The following is a 17,642-nucleotide window of genomic DNA, read 5'->3' as shown; positions in this document are numbered from 1 at the left end:
GTCCTCCCCAGTACACGCTACTCTATGGTCCTCCAGACCAACAGGTAAGTACACAGGGAGCATGTTGTATGGGCTATGCCTGTGTGGAGAGGGCTGGTTGTAAGAAGGAAGGGGGCACAGTTCTGCGTGCATGAAGGACTGTGAATGCATGTGCCACATGGCAAGGGTAGGGATGGGGGCCAATCACTTAGACAGTGCAGTTGTTAATGACTTCTCTTCTTCCCCTGTACATGTCATGTAGGTCAGCGCCCACCATAAGAAGGATATTTGGCGTGCCATCGCCAAGGACGTCCGGACCCTGGGGGTCCACCACAGACAGAGCACCCACTGCCGTAAAAGATGAGAGGACATTCGCCGCTGGAGCAAGAAGACGGCGGAGGCTCAGGTGGGAATGGCCTCCCAACGTGGGAGGGGTGCCCGTCGAACCATGACCCCCCTGATGTTCAGGATCCTGGCGGTGGCCTACCCGGAGTTGGATGGGCGCTTGAGGGCATCACAGCAGACACAAGGGGGTGAGTACACTCTCATTCTGCTGATTCAGCGCGCAGTGGAGGTGTCTGGGTGGGGGAGGTGGGCCATGGGTTCCCCTAGGCCAGGGCGAGTGTGCTAGTTAGGTCCCCTTTTTCAGGCAGGCCCTGTGGCACCCCACCCCACCTCTGTAGAGTGCCAAGTACAGGTATTCATGCCCCTGTGTCATCTATGTGTGCAGATGTCGACCATAGACATGTAGGCCATATCCCAGGAATTGCATCTGTAGAGCCCAACAGCGCGACGTAGTGCAGGGGGCTGCTGTGTCTGTATTGTCCGCCAACGGTAGCGGTAAGCCATGCACTCAACCTGTCTTTCTTCTGTCGTCCCCCCCCTTTTTTTGGTCTCCCTTTTCTTTTGTGCATCAGCATCATCAGGCGGAGGTACAGTGGCACCGGAGCACGAGGGAGCTGCATCCCACATGGCCATGGAGGCCAACACCACGGACTCAGAATACACCAGTGGGACGGAGGGCGAGGGGAGCACCACGGCGGTCACAGGATCTGCAACCAGCGACACGGACTCGTCCTCCGATGGGAGCTCCCTTGTGGTGGCGGCAAAATCTGTGCCCCCTCCAGAACCAGTGGAGACTGTTATCCACTTGAGAGACTGTGGCTTTGCACTCCCCAGGATGGTACAGTGGGCAAGCCACCCACTGTAGGGACTTGAGAGACTGTGGCTTTGCACTCCCCAGGATGGTACAGTGGGCAAGCCACCCACTGTAGAGACTTGAGAGACTGTGGCTTTGCACTCCCCAGGATGGTACAGTGGGCAACCCACCCACTGTAGGGACTTGAGAGACTGTGGCTTTGCACTCCCCAGGATGGTACAGTGGGCAACCCACCCACTGTAGAGACTTGAGAGACTGTGGCTTTGCACTCCCCAGGATGGTACAGTGGGCAACCCACCCACCGCAGAGACTTGAGAGACTGAGGCTTTGCACTCCACAGGGGGACATCAATGGGCATGGAACCCCCTCGTGGATCTGGTGGTGCACTCATCCGGCTGAGGTGCCCCCCCCTTCCCTTCCCCCTGAGGTGCCTGTTGTATTTCTATCTGATGCCCGAGCAGTGTTCTCTCCGTTTTGATCAGGTATCTTGTGTGGGCCTCGCCCATGCATTTTGGGCCCAGTGGTCCACGGACAATGAATGGTGCATCACCTGCACTACTAAACGTGGTGTATATTTTGTTGATAGTGTATATATGTATATATTTGCTTCCTGTATTTTGATATATTACAATGGTTCAACTCATTTCCTTTTGTGTTTGCATTCTTCCAGGGGGGTTGGGAGGTGTTACTGTAATGTATAGATATGCATTGGTGTGTGTGTTGTAGTGGGTGAGGGTCGGGGTGGGGGTTGGGATGTTGGTTGTGTGTGTCCCTGTTTTTTGCCTCCCCCTCCCCTATGTCGTAGGTGCAGTACTCACCGTGCTCTTCGCCGCCGGCGTTGATGATCCTCGTATAGGAGCAGGAAGACTATCGCTGGCAGAATATGGAGTTCCGTCTCCATGGTGTCCCTCTTCCTCGTGGAGTGTGTAGAGGTGAGCGTTTTCCCTTTGAAATGGCTGTTTCCGCCGTGTTTTTATCCACGGCGAATCCGCCCCGGAAAAGGTGGCGGATTGGTAGGTTGTGATACTGTGGGCGGTACATTGTCTCCCGCCTGTCTGTTGGTGGTGACCGCTGCGCTGTTTGTCTGTACCGCTGTGACGGTCGGAGTGTTAAAGTGGCTGTCTTTGTTGGCGGTTCCCGCCACGGTCATAATTCCAATTTTTTTTACCGCCGGCCTGTTGGCGGTCTTACCGCCACTTTTACACCGTCCGCCAGGGTTGTAATGACCACCTATGTCATTAATCTTTCACCCCATATTATTTTACAGACATTTTATTGGTCCATGTGATTGACGTCTTCGGAGGTAGCACGTCCGGTATGATTTTATCCTTCTGTAATTCTTTGCACATCTTTTGGTCAGTGGCTAAATTGCCTTCACCGGTTTGAGTGACCTTGTACTTTACACTAATCTACACTGTTGCATTTTGTCTAATATTTTCTACAAGCAATGTGAATTTTCATGAGAACGGATCCACTATGGTTACATTCAGCTTCTAGTTTGGAGAAAAACAAGAGGTCATGTCCTTTTGCGAGTCAGCACACTGCATGTTAGGAAAAATACATTTAATATGAGAGCCAGACAGCTTGGCTTCGGCTCATGCTAACTTAAGGCCTACAAGGATTTTTAGCACAACTTTAATTAACGCAATCATTCATAATTAATATAAAACGTATTCAATTATAAGAATTCATAAACATTAGTCATTTTATTAGTCCACGTATACATTGGCGGCCACTCCCTGTGGTCACATTTCAAGTGCACGTTTAAGCAAGAATTCATTACTACAGTTTCTATGCGGCATCATCACACATTAATTCATAAACATTTCATGTTAATATAGATTATATAAGCTACGCTCTCTCAGTCCCTCCTCTGATGACGTTCGTCATTACACAAACCTTTCCCTTTCAACCTTTCACTTTTAATTTTTCACCTTGCACATAATGCGCATTTCAACATCTTGTCCCTTGTGTGAACTTTCCCAAATTTCATTAAACATTTTCTCCCTTTCACTTTCCTCATTTCTCCTGTTTCTCTTTGTCCAATTTCTTTTAATTTTGTCATTAATTTTGCATGCTCCCCATAAACCTAATAAACAGACCAGAACAATTAATAGACCCCCTAGTATTTTTGCAAGCACCCCATTCCAAATATTGCTAAACCAGCTCCCTACTCTGGCAATTCCTTTTCCTACTTCTCCCACACTCCAGGTTCTTTCAAATCCTTCCAATCTGCACTATCTCTAGTTAGGTTAGTAAGCATACCTCTAATCTTTTTACTATTATCCGGTATAAATGAGCAACAATGACGCTCGTTGAGCATCTTACAGACTCCACTGCTCTTTGCCAAAAGAATGTCTAAAGCAAGCCGATTTTGAAGAGTCATAGCTCTTTCCGCAGCAAGTTCAGTATCCATCAGGAGTATAGCCCCTGTGAAGTTTGTCAGCATGTTATCCACAATGGTAGACAACTTTCGAATCTTTATGGAGTTTAAGATAACCCCTACTGAAGGAATTATGACTCCAAATATGTCACCAACGACAGCAGCCGCTGTCTCTCATTTTTGTCTAGCATGTTGTAATTCAGACATTTTAGGTATTTGTTTTAAGTCATCAATCTGGTAAATCTTTGGGAAAACTATCCCCAAATAACATGTCCCATACCATCCCTTAGGGAGACGGTAATAAGCATTAAGTCCACAGATATAATAGATCCCAGGGATTGCTGGATCCTGTCCATTTAACAAGAATGTCCACTTACTCTGAAACAAAAAAACATGCCTGCATTCACTCGTTCCCACAAATAAAGTGTCATGATCAGATTTTGGCCTATATATACAAAGTCTACCTACATATAATGTATCTATAGCTAGTTTGCCTTGCGTCTTTATTGCAGTGTAAGCATAATCATTTGCAAATGTGCGTTTCTCTAGCCCCTTTTCTAGTCTCTCTTTCAATGCTTTGCGTCTATCATCAGTGTGATCTAAAAAGCTTTTTTCCACAGATGCTAATAAGCAGGTCAGATTGTTGTGGTGTGCATAAGCTGTCCCAAATGTTAGTGTCGGTTCAAAGAAACCTCTAACTAATTTTATATTATGCTCCTTAGCTAGCTTATTCAAAAACTCAATCACAGGCACAAAAGAAAATACCACATCTAAATTAGAATAAAAGTATTGCACATGTTCCTGGTCTTCGAATCTTGTTAGCAGCAAACTACAGCTTATCCCATATGTTAACTGCAAGCTATGATAAGTGACCCTTTCTTACACTGATGAAGGAATCTTGGTACACACATAACAATTTCTCGCATCCATGGTTTCAACATACTCATTCAGCAAGCGATAGAAGACATTAGTGGAGAGTTCCCCTTTTGAATTAGTTCCCTCATGCAAGTGTTTTGTATCTTGCTCAAACTTTTCCCACGGTGTTAGTGTTGTATTCTCAGGTTTTGAAGCATTGTTAGTCGCTTTCTTATCCAACCATGGCATTCCCACAATCACACCTACAATTATTATGGCACACACAATACCCAATATAACGCTTAACCAACCACACACTTTACCCTTCTTGTTACTACCTCTACTGGAAGCCATGGTCTGTAAAGAATCAGATAGCAATCAACTTGAGGACGATATAAAAGCTCTCTCTTTTTTTTTTCTTCTTGATGCAGTCTTTCTTTCTCTCTGCGTGTATTTACAGCGTTTCACTCACCCCAGGACCTTTTTGTCAAATCAAGTTTAGCAGCTTGTCATAATCGGTTTTCAAAGTCAATTCAGGTTATCAGTGTCACATCCGGTAATTTATAAGTCTCTTTTCTCAGCCTTTTTCAGCTTTCAATTTCAATTTCAACACAGTCTCTTTCTCTGATTGATTTCAGGTACCGTAATATTGGCCTGGTACTTCTCGATCAAAACAGAACGAAAATAATTCTTGTTGCCATTCAGATGTCGTTGCATACGCCCATTCAGGACCGTCGTACCTTCTATTTGCGACTCTTTTTCTCTTCAGCCTTCGTTCACTTTGCAATTCTCCTTCACTCAGATCCTCTATTCTGGTTGTATCGATTTCTTCCGCTATTGTTTCACCTGGTACGACCTTGTCTTTTGCAGCCAGTTTCTTTGGCCAGTTATCACCTTTATGCGTTTTCTTCCTGCTTGGCCTTTCAGGACGCTGAATAGCACCCTCCTCTTGCGCTATGGTGTTTTCTCTTGACGGACCTGCAACTGGCTCAGGAGATGCCAGTTTGCTTTGACCTCCCTCTACTATTTCCCCTTCTTCTTCTTCTGGGTCTGTAACAGGTTCAAGCTCCAACCCTTATCCGTCTACCTCTGGGAGAACCTCTCCTTGACTTAGTTCTCCTGCTGCCTCTACTGAGATAGGCTCACCGTCACCTCTCTCGAACTCGTTTACTGATTGAGGGACTAGGCTGTCCTCAGTGGGCTCTCCTCCAGTCTCAGTTCCCTCTTGGTTGTTTTCCGGCCCTGAGACTTCCTTCTCTGGAATTGCTGAGTCAGAAACTTCAAGTTCCTCATCAGTCGGACATGTTACCTTCTTTGTGTGACTGGCATGTATCCAGTTCGGAATGCCTGCACATTTCACAGCAGTGGTTGTTGTCAGTATTACTTGATATGGCCCCTTCCAGGGTGGCTCCAAACACGACTTTCTCACGTGCTTCTTGACAACCACCCAGTCACCGGTTTGCAAGGTGTGACTTGGATCACTGATCGGTGGCAATGTGTTGGCTTCCACCTGGTGGGAAAAAGAGCGAACCACATCAGCCAAACCTTTGCAGTAGTCCAACACCATATCATCTGTGATATTCACAAGAGCATTTGCGGGTACTGCAGGCAGCCTCATAGCTCTGCCCATGAGGATTTCATGGGGTGATAGTCCTGTCTTCTTATCAGGTGTATTTCTCATTGACATCAGCACTAAGGGCAATGCATCTGGCCATTTCATATTGGTAGCTGCGCACATTTTTGCCATTCTCGACTTCAAGGTACCATTCATCTGTTCTACTAGTCCTGATGCTTCAGGGCGGTAGCTACAATGCAGCTTCTGGTGAATGTCTAATGCAGCACACAAGAGCTTAATCACCTCATTGTCGAAGTGTCTGCCCCTATCTGATTCTAAAGAGACCGGAAATCCGAACCTTGGTATTAACTCTCTAACAGCTTTGCAACTGGGAGGCTGTCATTTCTACGTGTAGGGTAAGCTTCAATCCAGTGGCTGAAAACTCACACAATCACCAACACGTACCATATGCCTCCACATACAGGCATCTCAATGAAATCCATCTGCATCTTGCTAAACAGACCTCCAGCCCTCCCTATGTGGCTCAAAGTCACCACTGTTCCTTTCCCTGCATTCATCTGTTGACAGATGATGCACCTGTGACAGGTAACTTCTGCGGCTTGTCTGAATTTTGGATTGAACCAATCAATTTTGAACAACCTAATCATTGCGTCTCTTCCAAGATGTGCCTGTCCATGGTACAACCTTGCAAATTGTGACAAAAGGCTGTTTGGCAAAACCAGTTTCCTCTCCTCTGAGACCCACAAGTCGTCAGTTCTTTGTACACATTGCATTCTCTGCCAGGAGCGTTTTTCCTCCCTGCTAGCACGACCCTGCAATGATTTTAACTCATCTAATGTGTCAACAACTCTTAATGCAAAGTTCAAACATGTCTCATTTTCAGTTTGCGGTAACAATTCCCACTGATCCTTGAACAATATACAGTTCAATGCGCAAAACTTTGAGACTTGATCTGCATAGCCGTTTCCCATTGACACAAAGTCTTGCGACTTAACATGAGCTTTGCATTTCACCACGGCAATATCAAGAGGTAACTGAATCGCATGCAACAAATCCTTAATCTGTTCGCCATTTTTCACTGGAGAACCAGAAGAGGTCATGAAACCTCTCTGTGACCATAATTGACCAAAATCATGTACAATGCCAAATCCATATCTGCTGTCAGTATAGATAGTGACTTTCAGATTTTCAGCTGCGTGGCATGCGTTAGTAAGGGCAATTAATTCAGCCACATTTGCGGAATACACTCTTTCGAGCCAGGAAGCTTCTATAATACCAGCTATTGTACACACAGCATAACCGGCTCTTAGTATTCCGACTGAGTCTCTCAAACATGATCCATCAACAAACATAATGCAGTCATTTTCCTTTAACTGTGTATCTTTAATGTCAGGTCTGGGTTTGGTACATAGTTCTGTTACCACAAGACAGTCATGCTCCACTTCCTCCGCGTTGTTAATCTCAGTGTTTTCAACAGCAAGTAGAGTTGTCGGGTTCAACACAGTACATCTCTTTAATGAGACATTAGACGACCCCAAAATAATTGTCTCATATCGGGTAAGTCGGGCATTTGTCATGTGCTGAGTCTTAGTTCGAGTCAACTGAATTTCAACTGAATGGGGAACCATTACTGTTAAGGGATGTCCCATCACTATGCCTTCACACTGTGTGAGGCTTTGACCAACTGCTGCAACTGCATGCAAACAACCCGGTAAGGCTGCTGCGACAGGGTCCAAGGTAGCTGAAAAATATGCTACAGGACGGTTTGCACCTCCATGGACCTGTGTCAAAACAGACAAAGAACAAGCATCACGTTCATGACAAAACAGTAGAAAAGGCTTTGTGTAATCAGGCATACCTAAAGCTGGTGCCCTGCACATGCACTCTCTCAATTCCACGAATGACTCAAGCTCTTCCTCGGACAAGACTATGGTATACGGTTCATCCTTAGTTTCCTTGCCTGTCAACTTTATCAATGGTTTAGAGATAATCAAAAAGTTAGGAATCCATTGGCGGCAGTAGCCCACCATTCCCAAAAACATCCTGACATCTCTCTTTGTTGTCGGGGGGTTCATCTGTAGTATGGCTGTCACCCTTTCTTTTGATATTCTCCTGGACCCTCTCTCAATCAATTGTCCTAAGTATTTCACCTCTTTTTGACAGTACTGCAACTTCTTTGGGGACACTTTATGTCCGTTCTTTCCCAAATGGTTTAGTAAGGCAATTGTGTCATACCTGCAGTCGTCTTTTGTCCTGGACGCAATCAGCAAATCGTCAATGTACTGTACTAGAGTCAAACTCAAAGGCAGTACTAAGGACTCTAAGTCCTTTTTCAATATCTGATTGAAGATGGACGGTGACTCTCAAAATCCTTGAAGAATTCTGCACCAACTGTACACCTTGTCCAGGAATTTGAAACTGAAGAGAAATTGGCTATCCTCATGAAGAGGCACCGAAAAGAATGCTTGTGTCAAATCAACAACGGCGAACCACTCTGCATCACACGGAACCTGGAACATGATTACTGCTGGATTTGGCACTATGGGGCAAAATTTGACCACAATCTTGTTTATTTTCCTCAAGTCCTGCACAATTCGAACCTTCCCACAAGGCTTTTTCAAACCCATTGTTGGTGAATTACATGGACTGCTCAAAACCTCCTTCAGAACTCCTTGCTTTACTAAGTCTGCAATTATCTGCGACACCTGAATAAGGACATCTTGTGCCATGTGGGACTGCGGCACCTGGGGAAATACTGCATTCGGCTTAACCTGTACTTTTACCGGTTCGACTCCTTTTATCAGTCCCACTTCCTTTCCTGTTAAGTCCCACACTTTCTCTGTCACTGTTCCCTGTAACTCAGCTGGTAAGTCAGTCACTGTAAGCATCGGGGATAAGGTTATCAACAGGTAATCCTCATTTGCGGTCTCCGTCTCTAACTCTGAGAATTGACCATCATCCCCTTCATCATCACGGTTTGTCTGCACCTCATTTCCATCATTAGAACAGGTAATCGAACATTTAGTTTTGCACAGTAAGGGGGTCATTCTGACCCTGGCGGCCGGTGGCCGCCAGGGCCACCGACCACGGGAGCACCGCCAACAGGCTGGCGGTGCTCCAACGAGCATTCTGACCGCGGCGGTTCAGCCGCGGTCAGAAGCGGAAAGTCAGCGGTCTCCCGCTGACTTTCCGCTGCTCGTTTGAATCCTCCATGGCTGCGGAGCGCGCTCCGCAGCCATGAGGATTCTGACCCCCCCTACCGCCATCCTGTTCATGGCGGGAAAGCCGCCATGAACAGGATGGCGGTAGGGGGGGTCGCGGGGCCCCTGGGGGCCCCTGCCGTGCCCATGCCAATGGCATGGGCACGGCAGGGGCCCCCGTAAGAGGGCCCCGCAAAGTATTTCAGTGTCTGCCTTGCAGACACTGAAATACGCGACGGGTGCCACTGCACCCGTCGCACCTTCCCACTCCGCCGGCCCGATTACGAGCCGGCATCCTCGTGGGAAGGGAGTTTTTCCCTGGGCTGGCGGGCGGTCTTTTGGAGACCGCCCGCCAGCCCAGGGAAAAACTCATAATACCCTCCACGGTCTTCTGACCGCGGAGCGGTATAATGGGGGCGGAATTCTGGCGGGCGGCCTCCGCCGCCCGCCAGAATCAGAATCACCCCCTAAGTCTCTTCCCAGAGGGACACAGGACTTGAATCGTAGACTACAAACTTATGCAGTCCCTGAAAGTTTCCAATCTCAACCTGAACTGGATCGTTAATTGGGTTTGTCAAATACTGGTTTGCTTCTCCTACCACCCTTATAGTACGCCCTGAAAATGGCAATTTCGGAACCTCTGCACTTCTGACTGTAGAGCGTGTAGCTCCCGTGTCGACCAAGAATGAAACCTTGTGACCCATCACCTTTCCCTCTACATAGGGTCCCCTCTGATCTACTTCTAAGGACGCTGCAAGCCTGCACTCCTCACTGTCTGAACTGTCATCCGACCATTCATCAATCATTCCATCTTCACTACGCAATGGGAATTGCTGTACTGTATTATTTTGGCTCATTACTTGACCTGTGACCTGCTGAGGAAGCATCACCTGTTGCTGTCGCAATGGAGCTAATGGTAACTGCATTTGCTGTCTAGGTACCATAGGAACCTGCTTTTGTAACAGCTGCATTTGTGCTGGTTGAACACGCTGCATTTGTATTTGCTGCATGGGCTGTAACCCCTGCATCTGTACCATGTTGTTTTGGAAGTTCTGATTTTGACCTCTCATTTTTGGGCCTCTCATATTTTGAAATGTACCAACATCAGTGCTTTGTTGAACGACACCATCATGCACGAATTTGAGCAATCCCGCTTCCAATGCCCACGCCCCGCACGTGTGACATGGGGACATCTTTTTCATCCCTTGTACGTCATTTTGAACCCCAACAGTATTCAAGTCTGGACCACGATTTACAAAACCTCGACCTCAGCCTCTCGGTTGCGCCTGAAACACGTTATTCCCTTGCGGTTGCTGTTGTACCATCTGCTGGATTCCATTCCCTTGCATACCTGCCTGTGCTGCCCTTATCTGCATCACCATCACTTTCTCCTTCAATTTTCTCTGCTTCAGCTCAATCTCGCCACTACAGTATTTTGCATACTGCAACACCTCATCAATCAGCTTTGCTTGCCAATAGATCAAATGATTCTTAGTCATCTGGCCAACCTCTGGTCTTAGCCCTTCAACAAATCTGAACACAAGATGGTTCATGTCTTTCGGCTCAATAGTCTCAGTACCACTGTAATGTTTGAACGCTTTCAACAACCTCTCATAGTAAGCATGGCTTGACTCGTTAACCTCCTGTGAGGTCCGGTCGATTTTCTGCCAATCAGTCACTTTCGGCAACACTTTTTGCTTCAAAAATTCTATCACTTTATGATAGTACTTCATCACCTCCTCAGATGGTGCTCCAGTCACCTTATCCCTTGCCGGCTCTTGTGTTGGCCAGTCTACACCTCTCTTGCACTCAAGCCATAATTCGGGTGGAACAATAATCTCAAACAAGGTATTCAAGTCTTCCCAGAGACACTTCGCAAGCTTCACAAACCCATCTGTCTGCTGATACCACTCTATCGGCTTCTCCATCAATCTGGGATAATCATCTGTAAATGACAGAGGTGGTCATTACAACCCTGGTGGACGGTTTTAAAGTGGCGGTAAAACCGCCAACAGGCCGGCGGTAAAGAAATTGCAATTACGACCGTGGCGGAAACCGCCAACAAAGACAGACACTTTAACACTCCGACCGCCACGGCGGTACAAACAAACAGCGCGGCGGTCACCGCCAACAGACAGACGGGAGACAAAGTACCGCCCACAGTATTACAACAGTCCAATCCGCCACCTTTTCCGGGGCGGATTCACCGCAGATAAAAACACGGCGGAAACAGGAATTTCAAAGGGAAAACGCTCACCTCTACACACCCCACGAGGAACGAAGACACCATGGACCCGGAACTCCAAATTCTACCTGCGATAGTCTTCCTGCTCCTCTACCAGGAGCACGAACGCCGGCGGCAAAAACCACGGTGAGTACTGCACCTACGACAAAGGGGAGGGGGGTTGGAAAAAACAGGGACACACTCACGCAACACCCCCACCCACACCCACTACAACACACACAAATGCATATCAGTACATCACAGTTACACCTCCCAAACCCCCCTGAAGAATGCAAAGACAATAGAAAATAAGTGTAACCATTGTAATATATTAAAAACAAGTAGGCAGAAATATATATCTACACCATGTACCAAATAAATACCAAGCATAGTAGTCCAGGTAGTGCACTAAGATAGTCCGTGGAACACTGGGACCACACGGTATGGGCGAGGCCCACACAAGATCCCTGACCATGACGGAGAGAACACTGCAGGGGTATCAGAGAGCAAGAAAACAGGCACCACAGGGGGAGGGAAAGGGGGGCACCTCAGCCGCTTGAGTGCACGACGACAAATCCCCGAGTGGGCCACATGCCCGCTGTTCCATCTTGGGGAGTGCAAAGCCACAGTCTCTCAAGTCTCTACAGTTTGTGGTCTGCCCACTCTTCAATACTGGGGAGTGCAAAGCCACAGTCTCTCAAGTCTCTACAGTGGGTGGTCTCCCACTCTTCAATCCTGGGGAGTGCTAAGCCACAGTCTCTCAAGTCTCTACAGTGGGTGGTCTGCCCACTGTTCAATCCTGGGGAGTGCAAAGCCACAGTCTCTCAAGTCTCTACAGTGGGTGGTCTGCCCACTGTCCAATCCTGGGGAGTGCAAAGCCACAGTCTCTCAAGTGGATGTCAGTCTCCACTGGTTCTGGAGGGGGCATGGTGCCCAGAGTGCTTCATCCTGTTAAGGACCGAGGTAGTGGATGACAGTCTCCACTGGCTCTGGAGGGGACATGGTGCCCAGAGTGCTTCACCCTGCTAAGGACAGAGGTAGTGGATGACAGTCTCCACTGGTTCTGGAGGGGGCATGGTGCCCAGAGTGCTTCATCCTGTTAAGGACAGAGGTAGTGGATGACAGTCTCCACTGGTTCTGGAGGGGGCATGGTGCCCAGAGTGCATCATTCACCCCGTGACGGACTCCGTTGCGTCAGTGCCCCTGCCGCTCATGGGCTAGCGGTGCTTCAGATGGCGGTGCCCTGTTCAGCGGTGCTTCAAATGGCGGTGCCCTGTTCAGCGGTGCTTCAGATGGCGGTCTCCATTGCAGGGTCTCAGCTGCTGGCGGTCCTTCATGGCCCAACGGGCCTTTTGCTGGCGGTCCTTCATGGCCCAGCAGGCCTTTTGCTGGCGGTCCTTCATGGCCCAGCTGGGCTTGATCTGGCGGTGGCCTCCTGGGCAGCTGGGCTTGTGCTGGCGGTAGCCTCCTGGGCAGCTGGGCTGGTGCTGGCGGTGGCCTCCTGGGCATCGGAGATGATGGCGGTCTTCTCCGCCATGCAGCTCTTCCCAGACTTGCCGGGTTTCTTGTGGCCGTTCCCCACCTTGGAAGGTGTCACAGCTGACTTCACACTCCCAACGGGACCCCTAGGAGTGGCTTTGGTGGCTGGAGTCTTCACCCTCTCCCGCCGGGCACTGGCCAACTTCTGATGCTTCACAGGTGGGGGACTGTCTGTGCTGTGGCTCCGTGCCACACTGGCTGCCCAGGTGGCCGGTGCACTCCAGATTCCGGTGACTACAGGCACCACTGGTCCCGGAGATGTTATGGCTGAGGTGCTAGTTCAGGACCTATGAGACGGACGGGGTGGGGGAAGTGTGGGAAAGAGGTCAAGGTTGGACAGGAAAAGTTTTTTGGACACACTGGGACGGGTAGCTGGAGGGGGTTTGGGAGTGGAGGAAGAGGTGGTGGTTGTCGGAGGTGTACGTTTGGTGACTTTGGGTGAAGGTGCACGCGCTGGAGGCTGTCGTGAGGTGGATGACTGTTGGGTGGGTGTGTGCCTGCGTTTGTGTATCTTGGGAGGGGGCATCAGAGACACACTGGGAGAGGACACAGGGGACGTGTGAATGGTAGTGGGGGTGGTGACTGCACGTGAGCAGGGTGTGGTGGTGGGTGTGCTGGAGAGGGACGTAGTGGCTCTAGAGGTAGTGCATGCAGGTGTGAGTGTAGACGAGACTGGTAGGGAGGAGGGAGATGAGGAGGAGGGGGACACAGTGGAGGTAGTGGATGTTGGTGTGTCTGCATGTGTGTGATGCTTGCGTGAGTGCCTGTGGGATGTGTGGTGCTTATGTTTGCCTTAGCTTCCCTTGGGTGTTGACGTGTGTGCATGTTGGTCTGTAGGTGTGCTTGGGATAGGCTGAGGTAAAGGGGATTGGGTCGGGGTTGAGGAAGTTGGAGGGGGGAGGCTAGAGACAGGGACAATGGCTGCCATCAGTGCTGAGGCCAGAGTCTGAAAAGCTCGGTGAAGGCCCGCCTGACCAGAATGAATGCCCTCCAGGAATGCATTGGTTTGTTGCAACTGCCTCTCTGCACTCTGGATGGCATTCAAAATGGTAGGCTGCCCAACAGTGAGGGACCTGAGGAGGTCAATGGCTTCCTCACTGAGGGCAGCAGGGGTGACTGGGGCAGGGCCTGAGGTGCCTGGGGCGAAGGTGATGCCCACCCTCCTGGGTGAGCAGGCACGGGGCAAAGGCTAGGGGCTGCTGGGAGGGCGGTGCTGGTAGGGGGGTGGCGGCTGTACCTGTAGATGCGGGGGCACAGATGTTGCCGCCACCACAAGGGAGCTCCCATCAGAGGACGAGTCCGTGTCGCTGGTGTCAGCTCCTGTCTCTGCCGTGGAGCTCCCCTCACCCTCCGTCCCACTGGTGACTTCAGACTCCGTAGTGTCGCCCTCCAGGGCCATGTGGGATGCAGCTCCCTCGTGCTCCGTTGCCACTGCTCCTCTGCCTGATGATGCTAATGCACACAAGAACAGGGAGACCACAAAAAGGGGGGGAACGACAGAAGAAAGACATGTTTAGTGCATGCATTACCGCTACCATTGGTGGACACGACAGACACAGAAGCCCCCTGCACTACGCCGTGCTCTTGGGCTCCACTGTTCAATTTCTGGGAAATGGCCTACAAGGCTATGGATGACATCTGCACACATAGATGATACAGGGGCATGACTAGCTGTACTTGGCACTCTACAGAGGTGGGCTGGGGTGCCACATGGCCTGACATACGGAGGGGCCTTGCCTACGGAACTCGCCCTGGCCTAGGGAAACCCACAGCCCTCCTCCCCCACCCAGACACCTCCACTGCACGCAAAGTCAGCAGAATGAGAGTGTACTCACCCCCTTGTGGCTGCTGTGATGCCCTCAAGCGCCCATCCAACTCCGGGTAGGCCACCGCCAGGATCCTGAACATCAGGGGGGTCATGGTGCAACGGGCACCCCTCCCACGTTGGGAGGCCATCCCCAGCTGAGCTTCTGCCGTCTTCTTGCTCCAGCGGCGGATGTCCTCCCATCTTTTCCGGCAGTGGGTGCTCCATCTGTGGTAGACCCCCAGGGTCCGGACGTCCTTGGCGATGGCACGCCAAATATCTTTCTTCTGGTGGGCGCTGACCTATATGAAATGTACAGGGGAAAAAGAGAAGTTATTACCGACTGCACAGTTGAAGTGATTGGCCCCCATCCCTACCCTTGCCATGTGGCACATGCATTCACGGTGTTTCATGCACGCAGCACTCTCCCCCCTTCCTTCTTACATCCAGCCCTCTCCACACAGGCATAGCCCATACAGCATGCTCCCAGTGTACTTACCTGTTTGTCTGGAGGACCGTAGAGTAGCATGTACTGGGGGAGGACCCCATCCACAAGTTTCTCCAACTCCTCCGATGTGAAGGCTGGGGCCCTTTCCCCAGACACTCGAGCCATTGTCTCTTCCAGACCGAGGTCACAGCAGTACTTGCAGCGTAGGTTCTCTCCTGTCGAAGATCAGGTATCGAGTGATTGAAGTGATAGAAAATGGTGGTCACGTCCGCGGCGGTGCGTACCGTCACTGCCGGCGTACATCGCCATTGGCTCCTGGGACCCATAGGATCCAATGTTAACCAATGCAGCATTGCGCCGCGGTCTTCGACGGCCTACCGCGACGGTGTACAACGCCAGCGCAGTTACCTCACATTCCATTGTCCCACTTTACAGGTCAGGAAGCCGCCATGTTAGGGGTCCACATGGCTTTATTTCCAACTGCGTCACTCATACCTAGGCCTAGACTCAACACACATACAGGCCACCTTTTGTGTATGATAGGTGTTCTGTGTAAACTGTGGGTACGTACCTCTGAGTTGTTTGACTCTGTGCTCGCCGTTGTCCTTCATAGGCACCGTCCGCTGGGACATGTGAGGAGAAGGCGGTATCCTCCGGTGTACCGACCATTGGTGGGCCTGTCGACAATGGAGGAGTGACATTTGATTATCACATACAGGCTTGACCGTGCCACAATCCAGGAACTGTGTACCCAGTTGGAGCCAGACCTGATGTCAGCAATCCGCCATCCCACAGGAATCTCCCCTCAAGTGCAGGTGTTGTCAGTGCTCCATTTCCTTGCAAGTGTTTCCTTTCAGACAACAGTGGCCATGGCATCAGGGATGTCACAGCCTATGTTTCCCAACGTGTTGTCCAGAGTGTTGTCTGCCCTTCTGAAACACATGCAGAGCTACCTTGTTTTCTCTCAGGTGGAGGATTTGCCTAGAGTGAAAAGGGGATTTCTATGCCTTGGAGCACATCCCCAACATCATAGGTGCCATTGATGGGACACATGTGGCTTTGGTCCCCCCCCACAGGAGTGAACAGGTGTACTGAAACCGGAAGAGTTATCATTCTATGAATGTACCGATGGTATGTTTGGCAGACCAGTACATCTCCCATGTGAATGCCAAGTTCCCTGGCTCAGTGCATGATGTCTACATCCTGCGGAATAGCAGCATCCCTTATGTGATGGGTCAACTCCAGAGGCACCGTGTGTGGCTATTAGGTGAGCACCTGGAAGCAAGTCAGTGGGAATGGTTGTCTGGGTCTGGGGATATCCCTCCAGGTTAGTGCGTGTCTAACAGTTGTCCCTCACCATTTGCAGGTGACTCTGGTTACCCCAACCTGTCATGGCTACTGACCCCAGTGAGGAATCCCAGGATAAGGGCAGAGGAACGCTACAATGAGGCCCATGGGCGAACTAGGAGGGTGATCGAGCGGACCTTCGGCCTCCTGAAGGCCAGGTTCAGGTGCCTCCATATGACAGGTGGATCCCTATTCTACTCACCAAAGAAGGTGTGCCAGATCATCGTGGCCTGCTGTATGCTTCACAACTTGGCTTTGCGACGACAGGTGCCTTTTCTGCAGGAGGATGGTCCAGATGGCAGTGTTGTTGCAGCTGTGGAGCCTGTGGACAGTGAAGACGAGGAAGCAGGGGAAGAAGACATGCACAACAGGGACTCAGTGATCCAGCAATATTTCCAGTGAGACACAGGTAAGAATACAAACCTGCCTACTACATGTACTTTAACACTACTACCTCTCTACTGTGTGTCGTTTTCACTCAGTGTATGGTCACTGAGTTGTCACTTTCCCTTACGATTTCACAGATGTGGGTCCCACTGTGTGACATCTGCTTAGATTCCTCATGGACTAGAGCTGTGTGACATAGGTATGTTGACATTAAACTTGAAAGAGCATTTTGTCACTGTAATTGCTAATACACTATTTTGAAATCACAGACAGACTCCAGATTGTTTTGTGCTTTAAGTGTGTTTATTTAAGTGCTAAATATTCGAGGGGGTAGTGAAATGGGGAGGGGTGATGGTGGAGGAATGTCCATGGCAGAGTCCAGTCTATTAGTCTCACAGGTGCATTGCCCAAATGGGCATAGGAAGTGGAGCTGGGGCAGTTTCAGTATGGACAGGGTGACAAAGTGGGACAGTAGGATGACAATCAGGGTGGTCTCATTTCTTGGCGGGGGTCTTGGCATCATGCTCTGTCTTTGTCCTGGATCTCAGGGACCGGTTGCGGGGTGGTTCTCCCTCTGCAGGGGGTGGGGTGCTGGTGTGGTGGTCCTGTGGCGGGGCCTCCTGTCCACTAGCGCCGGCAGAGGTGGTGGGCAGTTCATCGTCCATGCTAGTGTCAGGGGCCACTTGGAGTGCCACAGTGTCCCTCCTGGTGTTCACAAGTTCCTTCAGCACCCCTACGATG

The sequence above is a fragment of the Pleurodeles waltl genome, chromosome 3_1 (genome assembly GCF_031143425.1).
Source record: "Pleurodeles waltl isolate 20211129_DDA chromosome 3_1, aPleWal1.hap1.20221129, whole genome shotgun sequence".
In the NCBI taxonomy this organism is placed as follows: domain Eukaryota; kingdom Metazoa; phylum Chordata; class Amphibia; order Caudata; family Salamandridae; genus Pleurodeles; species Pleurodeles waltl.
The sequence above is the reverse complement of the archived record's forward strand: the minus strand, read 5'-3'. Positions refer to the sequence as shown.